Source organism: Natator depressus, chromosome 6 (assembly GCF_965152275.1).
Source record: "Natator depressus isolate rNatDep1 chromosome 6, rNatDep2.hap1, whole genome shotgun sequence".
NCBI lineage: Eukaryota > Metazoa > Chordata > Testudines > Cheloniidae > Natator > Natator depressus.
In genome coordinates this window covers 71,626,203-71,640,267 of record NC_134239.1, presented here as the reverse complement: position 1 = coordinate 71,640,267, position 14,065 = coordinate 71,626,203, and the positions used below count along the sequence as shown (strand labels likewise).

The following is a 14,065-nucleotide window of genomic DNA, read 5'->3' as shown; positions in this document are numbered from 1 at the left end:
AGGGAGGAGAACCACGGGACCCTGGGCAATCGCTCACCTGTAAGGCTGGCCCTGCCCCTGCCCAAAAAGTGATCCTCCCCCATACCATGGACCCCTCTCATCTGCACTGCCTGCTGCTCCCTGGTTGTGCAGCTCTGAAGGCAGCGCCTCCATCAGCAGCAGTGCAGACATAGGGGTGGCAATACTGCATCCCACAGCCCTCTTTTGGGTGGGGTCCCCCATGGTTATAACACTGTGAAATTTAAGATGTAAATATCTGAAACCATGAAACTGACTATTTTTAAAAGCCTATGGCCGTGAAATTGACCAAAATGGACTATGAATTTGGTAGGGCCCTAATCATGATGCCCTAACTCCTTTGAAACCCTGGACTGCCAAAAATCTATAGATGATTATGGGGGCACAGTTACAGTCTGTCCATAGTGCCAACTTTTAACAGGGCTAGAACCCATTCCTGCACACTAATAGGCTACAGGGCTTTAAACTGAGTTTAAACATGGTTTCCAAGCACAGGGCATGAGTCTCCCGTCACACAGCCTTGTGTAAATCAGGTGTCATGCCCATCAAGTCAAAGAAGTTACATCTGTGCAAAAAACAATGTGACAGGAGACCCAGGCTTTCATTTCCTACCCTTTTTTAATCAGAGGGTCAAAGAATTCAGTCTCCCCACCTCACTCTTGACACATCTCTGAGAGCTTGGCTTACAGTGCTGCTTATCAATCAAGCGAACCCCAGAGGGAATGAGCACAAAAGAAAACTTGAGAAGGGTAAGTCCTCTAACTAAACCTAAGGACTCCCCAGCACTGACATGGATTTTATGACCGATTTGGGCTGGCACAATTCATAACTAGCTGAGCACTGTACCTAAAGCAATAGCAACCAGCATCTCCCCTCAGCCACAGGAGTAATACCAGGAAACAAGAGGGAAAAGGAGTCACCTGAGATGTAAAACATTGTCAGTTTGGGTTGCAACAGGGATAGAGCGAAGATTTGGCAATCAAGTTTAAGTACCAGCTTGCTGTAATGAAAGTAGAGTAGCCACTACCACATTTTATTGCTCACCTACTATATTTGCGTTTCCTTGCATTATACCTGAATTCAATTTAGGCCAGGGTGACCAGATAGCAAATGTGAAAAATTGGGACACTTTTTTTTCGGGGGTAAGAGGGCATAGTTGTTTATATAAGACAAAGTCCCTAATATCGGGATGGGCCCAATAAAATCGGGATGTCTAGTATCGCTAAATTAGGCAGAAGGACCTTTTCTTGCTTTTCTGGGGAGGAGGGAACGTGAGGGGGGAGAACAGCGCCTTGTTTTTTTCATGGATATGTGAGGCCAAAGCAGCCTGATTCCAGAGCAGAGAACATGACTGGAATCTCTCTTTGATTAATTAGTGACAGCAACTTTGCATGAAGCCAAGCTGGCTAGAAATGCATGAACGGCTTCCTGAAGTCTAAGTATTCAGCCTGAATAATCTAAGCCATATTTAGACTCCTAGTGGGATGGAGGGGCTGGAGTGATCTTCCTTCAAACTGTAGCACACAATATAACAACTATTTTATCCTTGATTGGCTTGTCCCACAGGAGCAGGAAAAAATATTTAGGGATCTCCAAGGGGCTATAAGTAGAAGTAATGGGCTGCAATTAAGAAAAGGTAAATTTAGGCTGAATAGCCGGAAAGTTTCCTGACAGTGAGATGATTCATCTAGGGCAGAAAGTTGGGGCAGCCTGATTGCTTTGGACATTTAAAATGGGACTAGCAAGAACACCAGAAAATGCACTGTAAGAACAAACCTGCTCGGGTGAGGGAAAGACAAGGATGCATCAGCTCTTTACCATCTCTTATACTCAGCTGTTTTCTCGTTTTATTTTCACTGTCTGCTCAGAGAAATACCTTAACACCACACTCGCCGAAGGCCCAGCTACAAACAGTTAGTACTTTCCCTTTTTCCCCCTCTGTTATTTTATGCTTTCTAATCATCCTCATGCATGCTGACCTCTCTTTATAGGCTGGCTGAGTTTCTGAAGCCCAGAAAATCCCTATAAATCCATCTCTGTAGATTATTGCACTCAGGAGCAGCTTCCAATTCACCCTTTCCTTCCATTTTTCAAACTGTGTATCATATAACAGAAGTAAATCCTTCATGTTCCCATCCCAGCCTACCCCACTCCTTCCCGTCCTCTTATCCAGACCTTAAGTAAACTTATTTGGACTGCTCGTGGCTATCAATCTGAACAGATCAGACTTTCACCTGATTTTCAGTGCTTTCTGCGTTTGTCTGGATCAGAAATAGAACAGCAGCCTTTTGTGCTTTCCTGGTGCCTTTGCTTTTGGGGCTTTTTATACAAATACAACTTTTAAGAGCTTCAAGATCTGGGATCAAGTTTTGGGTGAAGGTTTAGGTTGACTGTTAGACCAGAACTGGTTCACATACCTATTTTAAACAGAACCAAGTAGCAGAAAAACGCTAAAAGCAGTAGTTTTCTGCAAACGTCTGCTCAACGTGCAGCAGCAGACAAAAAAGCTAACAGAACGTTAGGAACCATTAGGACATGGATAGATAATAAGACCGAAAATATCATAATACCACTGTATAAATCCCTGGCATACCCACAGTGTCAATGCTGCCTGCAGTTCTGGTCACCCTATTTCAGAAAGAGATACCAGAATTGGAACAGGTGCAGAGAAGGGCAACAAAATGATTAGAGGTATGGAACAGCTTCCGTATGAGGAGAGATTTTTAAAAAAATGGACTGTTCAGCTGAAAAAAATACATAACAGAGGTCTATAGAACCATGACTGGTGTGGAGAAAGTGAATAGGAAGTGTTATTTACCCCTTCTCATAACACAAGAGCTGGGGGGTCACCAAATGAAATTAATAGGCAACAAGTTTAAAACAAACAAAAGGAAGTAATTCTTCACACAACGCACGCTCAGCCAGAGGAACCCATTGCCAGAGACTGTTATGAAGGCCAAAAGTATAACTGGGTTCAGAAACAGTAAGATAAGTTCCTGGATGGTCAGGGATGCAAACCCATGCTCTCGGTGTCCCTAAATCTCTGACTGCCAGAAGGTGGGAATGGGTGACGGGATGGATCACGCAATAATTGCCCTGTTCTGTACATTCCCTCTAAATCACCTGGCATTGGCCACCTTTGGTCTGACCCAGTATAGCCACTCTTATGCTCTTATGTAACTGCATGTGAGATATAGGCAGATAAGGACTTGTTCTCTGAACCACTCTGAGAGTCACCTGTGGCACTCACAAAGATGTCACCATTCTCTTCAACACCCCTTTTAGTACAGATTTGACTTTACAGTCAGTAAGAAAATGACAAGCCTAAAAGGTACACCAATAGTTCAGATATTCCCTACTGCAGGTTTCACCATTCTTTGTTCCCACTAGAGTCGAGGGAGTCAAGCCAGGAGAGAATTTGACACACGTGTTTCCAACATGAGCGCACTGTATTTCTCTGGTGGTATATAAACAAGCCTGGGTGTATGACCATGGATGTGTGTTTAAATGTATGTCTGCTGGCATATGAATGTGATACCAACAATAAAAATAGTTATCATAAATTCATTATTCAGTGCCCTCTCTCCAAAGCACATCAAGAGCACTTCAATAGTTAACAGAATACCCAGGAAGCCCACCAAAGACACAAAATCCCAACAGCTCAAACACCACACAATAATAAATACTAAAAATAATAATCAACAATGCCTAAGGCCAGATTGTGAAAAGCTGTTACTGACACTTTCATGGGACTAACGGCTCACCCACGGGCACTGAGGTTTCACGGTCTGGCCCAAAAGAGATGGCATTTATTATAAACATGCAGGTTTACACCAGCAGCCATATGTATGAACACAAGAGATCAGGCAGATTGCATTCTACTGGAACTCCACTGACCTCCGGGGGGTTACATTAGGAATGGATTTGGCCCCAGGAGTTTAAATAAATGAGAGAGACAAAAAGGGTTTAGGAAAAAGGGAGGAGAATATGGCTAAAAAAATATGAGACTCCAGAGGACCTGGAACTCAAGAAGCAATTGCAGGGATGAGACATCCTGTTAGAAAGTACCTGGCGAGGAAAGAGTCCTCACTGAAACGATCACCCCCTGGCATATAGTAAATGGGGATGCCCACCTCAGTCGCCACCTCTGCGTAAGTTGTTGGCAAAAAGGTCAAGAAAATCCCCCAATCTCTACCTGAGCCTTCTGTGTTCTTAGCTTGTTAAATGTCAGCTGCCGTTTGGGTCACTGGTGGAGCAGCAAATCTTTCCAGAAGAGCGTCGAAAGAATCACGGAATACTAACCATCCAGTGACACAGTTCAGTTATGATCCTGGCTGTATGACAGAGAACTGTATGTCTGTAACAGGAAGGGAGAAAGAGAGACCTGCAGGAAGAGAATAAAAAAAAGAGAGTGAGAACGAAACACACAACTGCACTCACAGTTTTACTCCTGCAGCAAGGGCCTGGGAGCTCCAGCATTCACCTATAGTGACTTCTACTGAGAGTCACAGAGCCTAGCAATGGCAAAGCCCTATTAGGTCTTCTAGTTCGCCCCTTCCAGTCCAGGAGCGTTCCCTGTTGTATATTTGTTAGCATTTTAACCAGCCTGGTGTTAAATCCATCAATTAAGAGGGCTTCCCCTATTTCTCTTGGGAGACTCCTCCTTATCTGCAAGGTGTTTGGACCTTACTGTGTTAGAGAACCACAGGCCACTCACATTTCAAATGTATTCATATGCAGCCCATTTAAAGTAATCATAAAGCCATCTTGCTCACTCATCTGATGTGGGGGAAAATGTGCACAACTGGCATCTGAGTTGCAGGAAGATAGACCTGAGTGTAAGTCTGCCTAAGTTCAGAGAGATCTGCCCAGCAGCCTGGAGCAGAGAGATGGATGTGAGTGGAATCCAGCATTCTGGTTTGCAGAGGGCAGGAAAGCACACATGTTCTCCTAGGTATTCCTACTCCTTTGAAGCACAGAGAGCATAGAGCATTCTGGATGCAGTAATGCGAAGGGGGAAGGGGGCGGGGAGACCATCCACATCAGTGGGGGCAGAGGGGAGGTACCATGGACATGGCTGACCCCTGTTCCTTTGGGCATGGGGAGATCCCCATGGAGAGGCTAATTATGGTTCTGATCTATGGATCTGTGCAACATGAAATGCAAAGTATGACCAACAGAACGTGGAATAAATGCATCACGTTAATATTAGGCTGTCTAGCTCCAATTTTAGTTTTGTGCTGATCAGCCCCAGCAGTTAACGAGAGCGTCCGGGGTTTCTTCCAGTTGCCATAAAAATACAGTCGGGCTAGTCTGTTCAGTGTGCCCACAGGGTAAGCATATTGACTTGTCACGGCAGTTTTTACAAGTGTTACAGATTTTACCATTTAAAACAACACTCATAACAGTTTCATTTATAGTGTGAATTGCAAACTTGGATCATGATCAAACATTTCACTTATTGCATTTTATACCATGCTCCCCATCTGAAACTAATTTCACCAAATTTATTGGCTTATTGTTTACAATAGGGCAAGTCCTACAAAATACTGAACTAACTGTTAAAACACAACCTTCATTTGCTCGTGTTAAAAGCACCACATACCAATACAATTTGATCAAGCCCCCCAGTTAAAAGTCCATACCAATGGACTTTTCCTACTTTCCATGCTTGCCAAGTACCAGGAAATCTGTGAATAAAGAGAAGCATTTCCTGTTCTAATCAGCCTGCTCCTCCTGCCTGATTCATTCACAGATTTCTGAATAACCCAGCATTTGTGAAATTCCCATTGCATCAATCCCCATCACATGCCTTCCGATGGACTGTGATGTCACAAACACTGGATTGTGACATCACTAATGGAATCAGACAGGGAGGGCAGGCTTAATACAAAGGAGAAAGCTTGCATTTATACTCAAAAAAAAAAGGAGTACTTGTGGCACTTAGAGACTAATAAATTTGTTAGTCTCTAAGGTGCCACAAGTACTCCTTTTCTTTTTGCGAATACAGACTAACACAGCTGCTACTCTGAAACCTGTCATTTATACTCAGATAGCCTGGTAGTCATAGCATGTCTGAATCCAAGAGGTGATGCACGCCCCTCAGTTCCTAATGAAGGAACTGGAAATTGGGGGTGCACCTCTCATTATAGGGGTCTGCGACTGGAAAGACAGTAAAATAATAGAACAACTGAACCTGTTCTTACATGCCTTGTGCAACCCAAAGGACACAACTGGCTGCAGCAGAAATTGTTGGTGTCCAAGCAATGCACGATTAGGTCATCAATAGGGTTTTAGTAAAAATATAGGGCCAGATCCTCAGCTGATATAAACAGGCATAACTTCACTGGAGTAACTGGAACTACCCTACCTGAGGATCTGGTCCCAGGCCTTAACTCTCCTCTAATTTACACCAGTGTACCTCCACTGACTTTGTTGAAAGGTACCTAACAACGAGGGTAGGATGAAATCTTAAATCCAGAGCTGTTAGAGACCCCCGCTTGGCTTTGTTTCCATTCACTGGCGCTGTGTGATGGGGGGACGGGAAAGACATGTTTAGATTTACTTAGAACCACAATGTTTTATTATTTTATTTGTACACATGGGAGCACAGTAAGAAGTTTTGTGTTTGCTATGGAAGACAAGAGTGTGTTTACGTAGCCTCTCGCTCATGCCAATTCCATGTTTATTTTATACTTATAAAGATAGACACCTGTATTTGGGCTGAATTAGGTTTAGTACAAACTGTGGTTTTTAGGGTTCTCTATTTATTTGTGGACTATATTAGTTTGCCGTTTATTGGTCTGTCTAATATATAGGTAAAGATTACATACAAAACACTACATATATAAAAAACCTGAAAAGTTTAAAAAACAAGCTCTCAAAAGTTAGGAAATGCTAGAATTAAGATTGCCTGTGCAACCTTAATTCAACACCCCTTGTGCATATTACATTATGATACGGCCTTTAATTTTGTGATCACATTCTATTTTTTCTACAGGATTCCTGCCTCATTCAGTGCAGAGGGTGCATTGTGTTCATTTAATAGGAAGCTATTTCATATTTCTTTTTATCCTCAGCATTCAGTGTTTACACCCATGCCACATGTACCGCACACTGTCCACACCCTGCACTGAATACAGAATTAACTCCCCCATGGGCTTTTCAATGGTGCTTATGGTGGTATTATCCTCAGCTTACAGAGGGGGAACTGAGGCCTAAAGTTATTAATGTCAGAAGCGTCCACTAATTCTGGGCTCCAGTATGAGACTCCCAGATCCTGATTTTTCAGAGAACCTAGCGTTATGTAGCTCTTTATATGTTCAGAACACAGCTCTCACTGACTCCGTCTGCAGCTGTGAGTGCTCAGCACTCCTGTAAATCAGACCCCAGGGTGTCAGACTGGGGTACCCAGAAAATGAGGAACATGCAGCACAATTAGTGGCCATCTGTAAAAAGTTTGGTATAAGTGACTTGCCCAGCATCGCGTAAGAACTCTGTGACAGATGTAGGGATAGAATCCAGTTCTCCAAGGTAGCATTCAACTGCCTTAACCATGAAACCACCCTTTCTATTCCTGCAATTCCCTGCCTCAATCATTTATTTACAGATTTTCCAACTTCTGCAACAAATGAAGCAGGATTCTTGTCCAACAGTCAACAGTCTCCATCTCTACACAGCCCCGATTCATCTCTAGAGCAGGTCCCACTATAGGAGGATGAGACTCACATGTTGCCAGTGGGTTTCACAGATATTTGCGGCCAGCAGAGGAATTTTGAGACTCAGGAATCTTGGGTACCATTCCAGGCTTTGGAAGGGAGTGTGTTGTAGTAGTCACAGACCTTGCTAAGTCCTGTCCCCCTCAAGCCTGTCCTTTTTGGCTCCCATCTTCTAGCACGTCCCTTCCCCACCCAGTTTGTTGCCATGAGTGTAACAGCGCATTTGGACGAAGTAAATGAAGGAGGCCACGAGTACACTTCCAAGCCCTCTGAAACAAAGAAACCATCAATCTGAGAGCATGTAAAGGACGGGCAGCAAGAGGGAGAGAACACATCTGGGGAAGACAGTTGATAGAAATATTGATGCCCCCCCCCACTGCTATTTTTAATGAAAATTTTGTCCAATTAAGCTGACCATGCACAGAGACATCGCTGGGAACTTTAGGCAGCTAATAAATTATTCAAGCCCTCCCTGGAAATATAATTTGTTTTGAGACTGATTTATGGGCAGCAGCAACAAGCCAAAAAACAATTACATTCAGATTCTTTAACGGGAACACTGCAGATCTGTTCTTTATGACCAGACTTTATAACTAGAACAAAAACCGAAACATCTCAGGTCAAAATTGACAATATTTGCTTCCTCAGAGACCCCCAACATGGGCCAGATCCTGAAAACACACAGGCCATAACTTTACTCACTTGCATAGTCCCCTGAAGTCAACAGGCCTGATTCTCTTGCTGCCCTGCACCATGTACATTAGTGCAAAGTGGGTGTAAAACATCCCAACCCAGAATGCTCTAGGAAAACCATGAACATTAGTGTGCACAAGTGTTTGTTCCAGGAATGTCCAGACTGGTACGTACAAGTGTGTTAGGCAACTCAAGTTAACTGGCAATCAACTGGTGAGAAAAGTCTAGTGTAGATATACCAATTGAGTAGTATCTTACTCCACAAGTAGCTCCATTGACGTCAGAGGAACTATTCCCAGTGCAAAGTACGAATCCACACAGGTAAAGGTATCACAGTCTGCTCACTAATGACAAGAGTCTCAGCCTGAGATTTGAATGAGTGACCCTCCTTCCAACGTGGTGAGAGACCAGAACCCAGAATTGGGAGGTTTCTTTCACCTGGTTTTCGGTTCCTCCATCATAGTTTCATGCCTGACTTATTTGTGGCTGACCTGCACTCTGCACAGCTCAGGAGGGGAGGTGAAGGCACCTACACCGCCTTCGTGACCCTGGATTCTGGGTCAGCTGAGACCGGTTCCCAGTTTAATTGATGACCAGTGCTTCTTTCCCCCCCCCACTCCCCAGAAGCCACACCAGTTATACGACAGTCTGGTAGCTTTAGCTATTACTGGGTTGTTGTTGTTGTTTTAAACTTTCTTGTTAAAATTTGTGTGCTCTTAGTGCTAGTGAAACCTACCAGTCTGGTGGCCCTAGAGAGTGAAGTCTTCCATCAAAACTAACACAAATAATACTACTGAGCGAGATCTACCAATGAAAAATGCTAAGTAGAAAAAAGTACTTTACACCAATAGGTAACTGTTCTCCCTTTTTACAGAAGGGACAACCAATTTGCCCAAAGTCACCCAGAGCCAGAAGAGAGCCTAGCACCTTCTTCCCCCATCAGCTCCAACACCAGCCCTCTCATTAACATTGCGTGTCCTCGTCTGGCCAATGGATGCTAACTGTGACATACCTGGCCAGGACAGGACAGCTATTTTCAAATCTCCCGTTGTTAACAAGTTCCCATCCTCCACAGGTTCCCGTTGGAGGCATTCACAGTAATGGCTCCTGGCCTGTCAACTCATACCTGCATTGATTTACAATGGGAGTGCTACCTACCTAGAATTTTAAGTAATAGGACATGGAAAAGGACTCCTGGGTTATCCACTTCCAAATCCAGCATGGAGCAAGACTGTTCTCTACACTCTAATCCCCCAGGTGTTTTATCTAATTTACCCTGTCAAAATAAAAATCAGATTTTTTAAAAAAAAATGTTCCTACTGCATTACTAACACTAATGATTTTTATTATTAACACAGAAAGAACCTTCAAAATCCTCATTTATTTTTCACCATGTATGCAGCTTGCTTACTTCTTACAATTCCTTTAGCTTGTACTGTGACACTATCACAGATGGGTCTCTTTTGAGTCAGTTTCAGTTTCTCCCTATAGCTCACTCATTTGACCCCCAGGTTCTCGTGCCCTGGGATAATGCTGTTTTGTTTAGGTTTCCAGCACTGCAGGGGATTGGAAAAATAAGACATTTTTTAAAAAAAGTTGTATTCAATAAGAGCTGCAAAAAATAATGAAAAAAATTCTATTCACCCTGGTTTAGTAAAACTATTAGGGCCTTTGCTGGCAATCCTAGGATGCATCAGGCGAAGTATTTCCAGTAGAGATAGTTACCACCATTATAGAAGGCACTGGTAAGACTTCATCGAGAATAGTGTGAGCAACTGTGGTTTCCCATGTTTAAGAAAGATGAATTCAAAGTAGAACAGGTGCAGAGAAGAGCTATTAGAATGATCACAGGAACGGAGAACCTTCCTTACAAGAGGCTTAAGTAGCTTGGCTTGTTTAGCCTAACCAAACCAAGGCCGAGGGGAGATATGATTGTTTTCTATAAATACATCAAAGGGATATACATCAGGGAAAGAGAAGAGTTATTTAAGTTAGGAGCCAGTGGTGGCACAAGAACAAATGGATATAAGATGGCCATCAACAAGTTTTAGGCTTCAAATTAGATGAAGCTTTCTTACCATCAGAGGAGTGCAAATCTAAAACAGCTTTCCATGGGGAGCAGTGGGGGCATAAAAAAAAAAAATCAAACTTGTTTTAAGACTCAGCTTCATAAGTTTATGGAAGGGATTGTATAATGAGATTGCCTACAATGGCATGTGGCCCACCTGCGACTGCAATTAGCAAATATCTCCAACAGCCAGAGATGGGACTCAAGAAAGGGAGAGCTCTATACTACAGAGTTACTGTACAGAGAATTCTGTCCCAGGTGTCTGTCTGGTAGGTCTTGCCCACATGCTCAGGGTCTAACTGATCACTGTATTTGGGGTCATGAAGGAATTTCCCCCCAGGTCAGATTGGCCTGCAGGGTTTTCACCTTCCTCTGCAGAATGGGGCATGGGTCACTTGTTGGTTTGAATTAGAGTAAATGGTGGATTCTCTAACTTGAAGTTTTTAAATCATGATTTGAGGACTTCAGTAACTCAGCCAGATGTTATGGGCCTACTGCCAGAGAGGGTGGATGAGGTTCTGTGGCCTGCAATGTGCAGGTCAGACTAGATGATCATGGTGGTCCTTTCTGGCCTTAAAGTCTATGAATGCAAGTTAAACTGGTATAAACGGAGGGTGAATCAGACCCCAGTCCTACATTTTGGACCTAAATTATTTGACATTATCCCTCTAAACACCTCTAGAGATGGTGCCAAAAGAAGCCTGAGATCATCTTAATACCTAATTGCCCCTATTGTTAAGCAATTATTTTTAACACATAACCTAAATTTGACTTTTTCACTTCACAAGAATTGAGTAAACCAAGCAACACAGTTCATTTGGGAGAGGAAATTTAAGAGTTCCTTTGGGGAGCTAAATTGGGGCCAAAATTTTGCTTTCTAATGAGCATTTCAGCAATTAGAGACTGGCACAGGGGTAGATTTTACGCAAAGTATACTAGACCCCCTCTCCCTTCAAAATAGTTCATGGCCAAATTAAGGCCATCTGGACTGTGCTAGCAAGACTGGATTCTGAAGGACTCATTCCTGGAAATGACCCAGAACTGTCCCATCACTCAGAAATTCAGGTTTAAAGTCCAGAATTATTATTAGGTGTTAAAATTCAGCATTGGTTAAATGTGCCAGAATGACAGGCCTGGAGGCCTCCATGTATCTAAAGAACAGTTACAAAATAGGCAGCACTAGTGCAAGTCTCACCATCAGGCTCATATGTCTCAAAACCAATTTGACAGAGTTCCATCTAGAAGTGAGAGTGCACACTTCCATCTCCATCCCACTCAGTCCTTAGTCCTGCTGCCGAGACACTCAGCAGCAAAGATGCCCATCAGTTTAGGCTGTTATGGTGGGTTTTGTGCTGTGTATGCCTGTCCATCAGGAACTGAAGAGAGACAGCCAACTAATTTCACCAAACCACCATCAGAAGGGAACAACTTTGGTCATTTGCAGCCTGGGCTGGATTTAAATTAGTGACTTAGAGTTAAAAGGCTCCTTAGCCTATCATCAATGAGATATCCCACAATTCATTTAGAGTCTTGGAAATAGAGGCTACCTGTGCTTGGTGATCACTGCTCTAAGGCTGGTAGCATTGCTTCACAAGAGCCATTCCAAAATGTTTGGAATATATGTACCAGACATCATATTGCAGGATTGCCCTTGCCAGTTCTGCACCGTGTGCATGTATCTGGGGAACTTCAAGCACCAGAAGAAATGTATCTCCTTTTCTGAACACGTTGTTTACATGGTGTTGAAAAAACACCAGAATGCTAATGTTGGCTATGGCACAGCCATTCCATCACTCTCTGGAAACTGCACATGACCACTAAGGACTATTAAGATACCCAACCAACTGCATAGAGTTCACACAAACTGTAGGAGACAGACTGCAAAAGTGGGCCCATCACCCCCAAAATGAAGGGAATTACAAACCTCCCTAAGCTCACCTACTACTCTGAACATTTCAACCGCTGGAGACTGTCACAGTGCTAGGTTTCAATATGTAATAACAATAACGAGTTCTTATATAGAACTTTTCATTAGAAGATCTCAAGGCACATTACACAGGAGGTCACTAGCATTATCCTCATTTTGCAGATGAGGAAACCGAGACTCAGGGAAGGGAAGGGACTTGCCCAAGGTCACCCACCAACCGAGCCATGAATAGAAGCCAGGTCTCCTGAGCTCCAGTTCAGAGCTTTATCCACTGGACCACACTGCTTCCCATAAGGTTCTTTAAACTACTGTCTAAGGGTCAGATCTTGCAAAGTTCTGAGACCTTTCAGTTCTCACCAAGTCCAATAGAAGTCCAGGGCGCTCGCAATGTCACAGGAGCTGCTCACAGGATCTGATCTGAGAGGCAAAAGGCCCAAAGCTCCAAACTCAGCTCCTGAGCATTTTAGATTTGTTTGAAGTTTTAAAATACAAAACAAAAACTTCCTAGAGACAAACTGTTCCAGACCCTTACAGGAGGCAGCCTTGAAACTATGAGGGAAACCTAAATTTAACTCTCACTTTCACAAGTCCTGCTGCCCACAGGCTATATCTCCCAGTGTGCTGCAGTCATTAACCTTCCCATGTTCAGCACAAACGCTGACTTCATCTCTGATTCAGCTTTCCCTCAGTAAGCCCTTCATACCAACAGACTAGTTCGACTGATTATTCAAGTTTACTCCAAGAGGTGGAGGAGGAAAGAGAGACCAAGATTGTTTTGTTCCTACTCTTCTCAGCACTTGGCACTCAGATTACTGGTGACAGAGGCCACAGAAACAGAGACACAGACTATTGTCAACTCACAATTTTATTGCAAGCCTTGTGACATTTGTTGTTGTTCTTAAAGCTCCTGGAGTCACATGTGTACATGAGAATCGTGGCTTTCATTTAAAAAAACAAATATCTAGCCCTTCTATCTGCAGAGGAAAGCTTGAAAACAGGAACCCTACAGGCTCAAAATGCAGACTCCAAATAAAAAGAACCCCCCAGGTTATTATTTATCAAAATCTCATGATGGCTGTGGGGAACAACTTATGATTTTTAAATGTAAGCATTAGGCAATACATTTTTGGGGGCAGGGATCATCTTTTCGTTCTGTTTTTGTACATCACCTAGCTTAATGGAGTCCTCGCCCATGACTAGGGCTCCTAGATGCTACAATAATACAAATAATACTGAGATATACCTATCTAGAGATAGTCAGCTAGAATGGGGTCTCCAAACTTTTTGGATCGCGCACCCCCAGGGCCAGCTATGGGGAAGCAAAAAAAAAGAAGAAGAAGAAGAAGAAGAAGAAGAGCTGCCCCTGGCGTGCCGCCGAAGAATCATAGGTCCAGCAGTGCTGCTGCCGCCGTGCCGGCGGCGCTCCTCCTGCCACGCACCCCCAGGGACGGTCTTGCGCACCCCCTTTGGAGACCACTGAGCTAGATAATCAAACCCAGCTGTTATGTCTTCATTATGTCTCAAGAGAAAAAACACTAAACACATAACTTTTCATATCACTGACTAATGCAAACATTAACTACAACTGTATAAAATCTTTACAAGGAAAAAGAACCAAGTGTTGCCAGGTGTCCTGCACGG

General features: G+C 43.4%; 1 long non-coding RNA gene across 3 annotated transcripts in view; it reads right to left on the bottom strand.

Annotated features, from left to right (window-relative positions):
- Nucleotides 1–14,065, bottom strand: part of LOC141989258 (uncharacterized) — a 59,150-nt gene that overhangs the window by 14,865 nt on the left and 30,220 nt on the right. For all 3 annotated transcript variants that reach the window (XR_012639950.1, XR_012639948.1, XR_012639949.1), the window contains one exon: nucleotides 4,214–4,402. This is a non-coding gene — a long non-coding RNA (uncharacterized LOC141989258). The remainder of the gene's footprint in view (nucleotides 1–4,213; nucleotides 4,403–14,065) is intronic.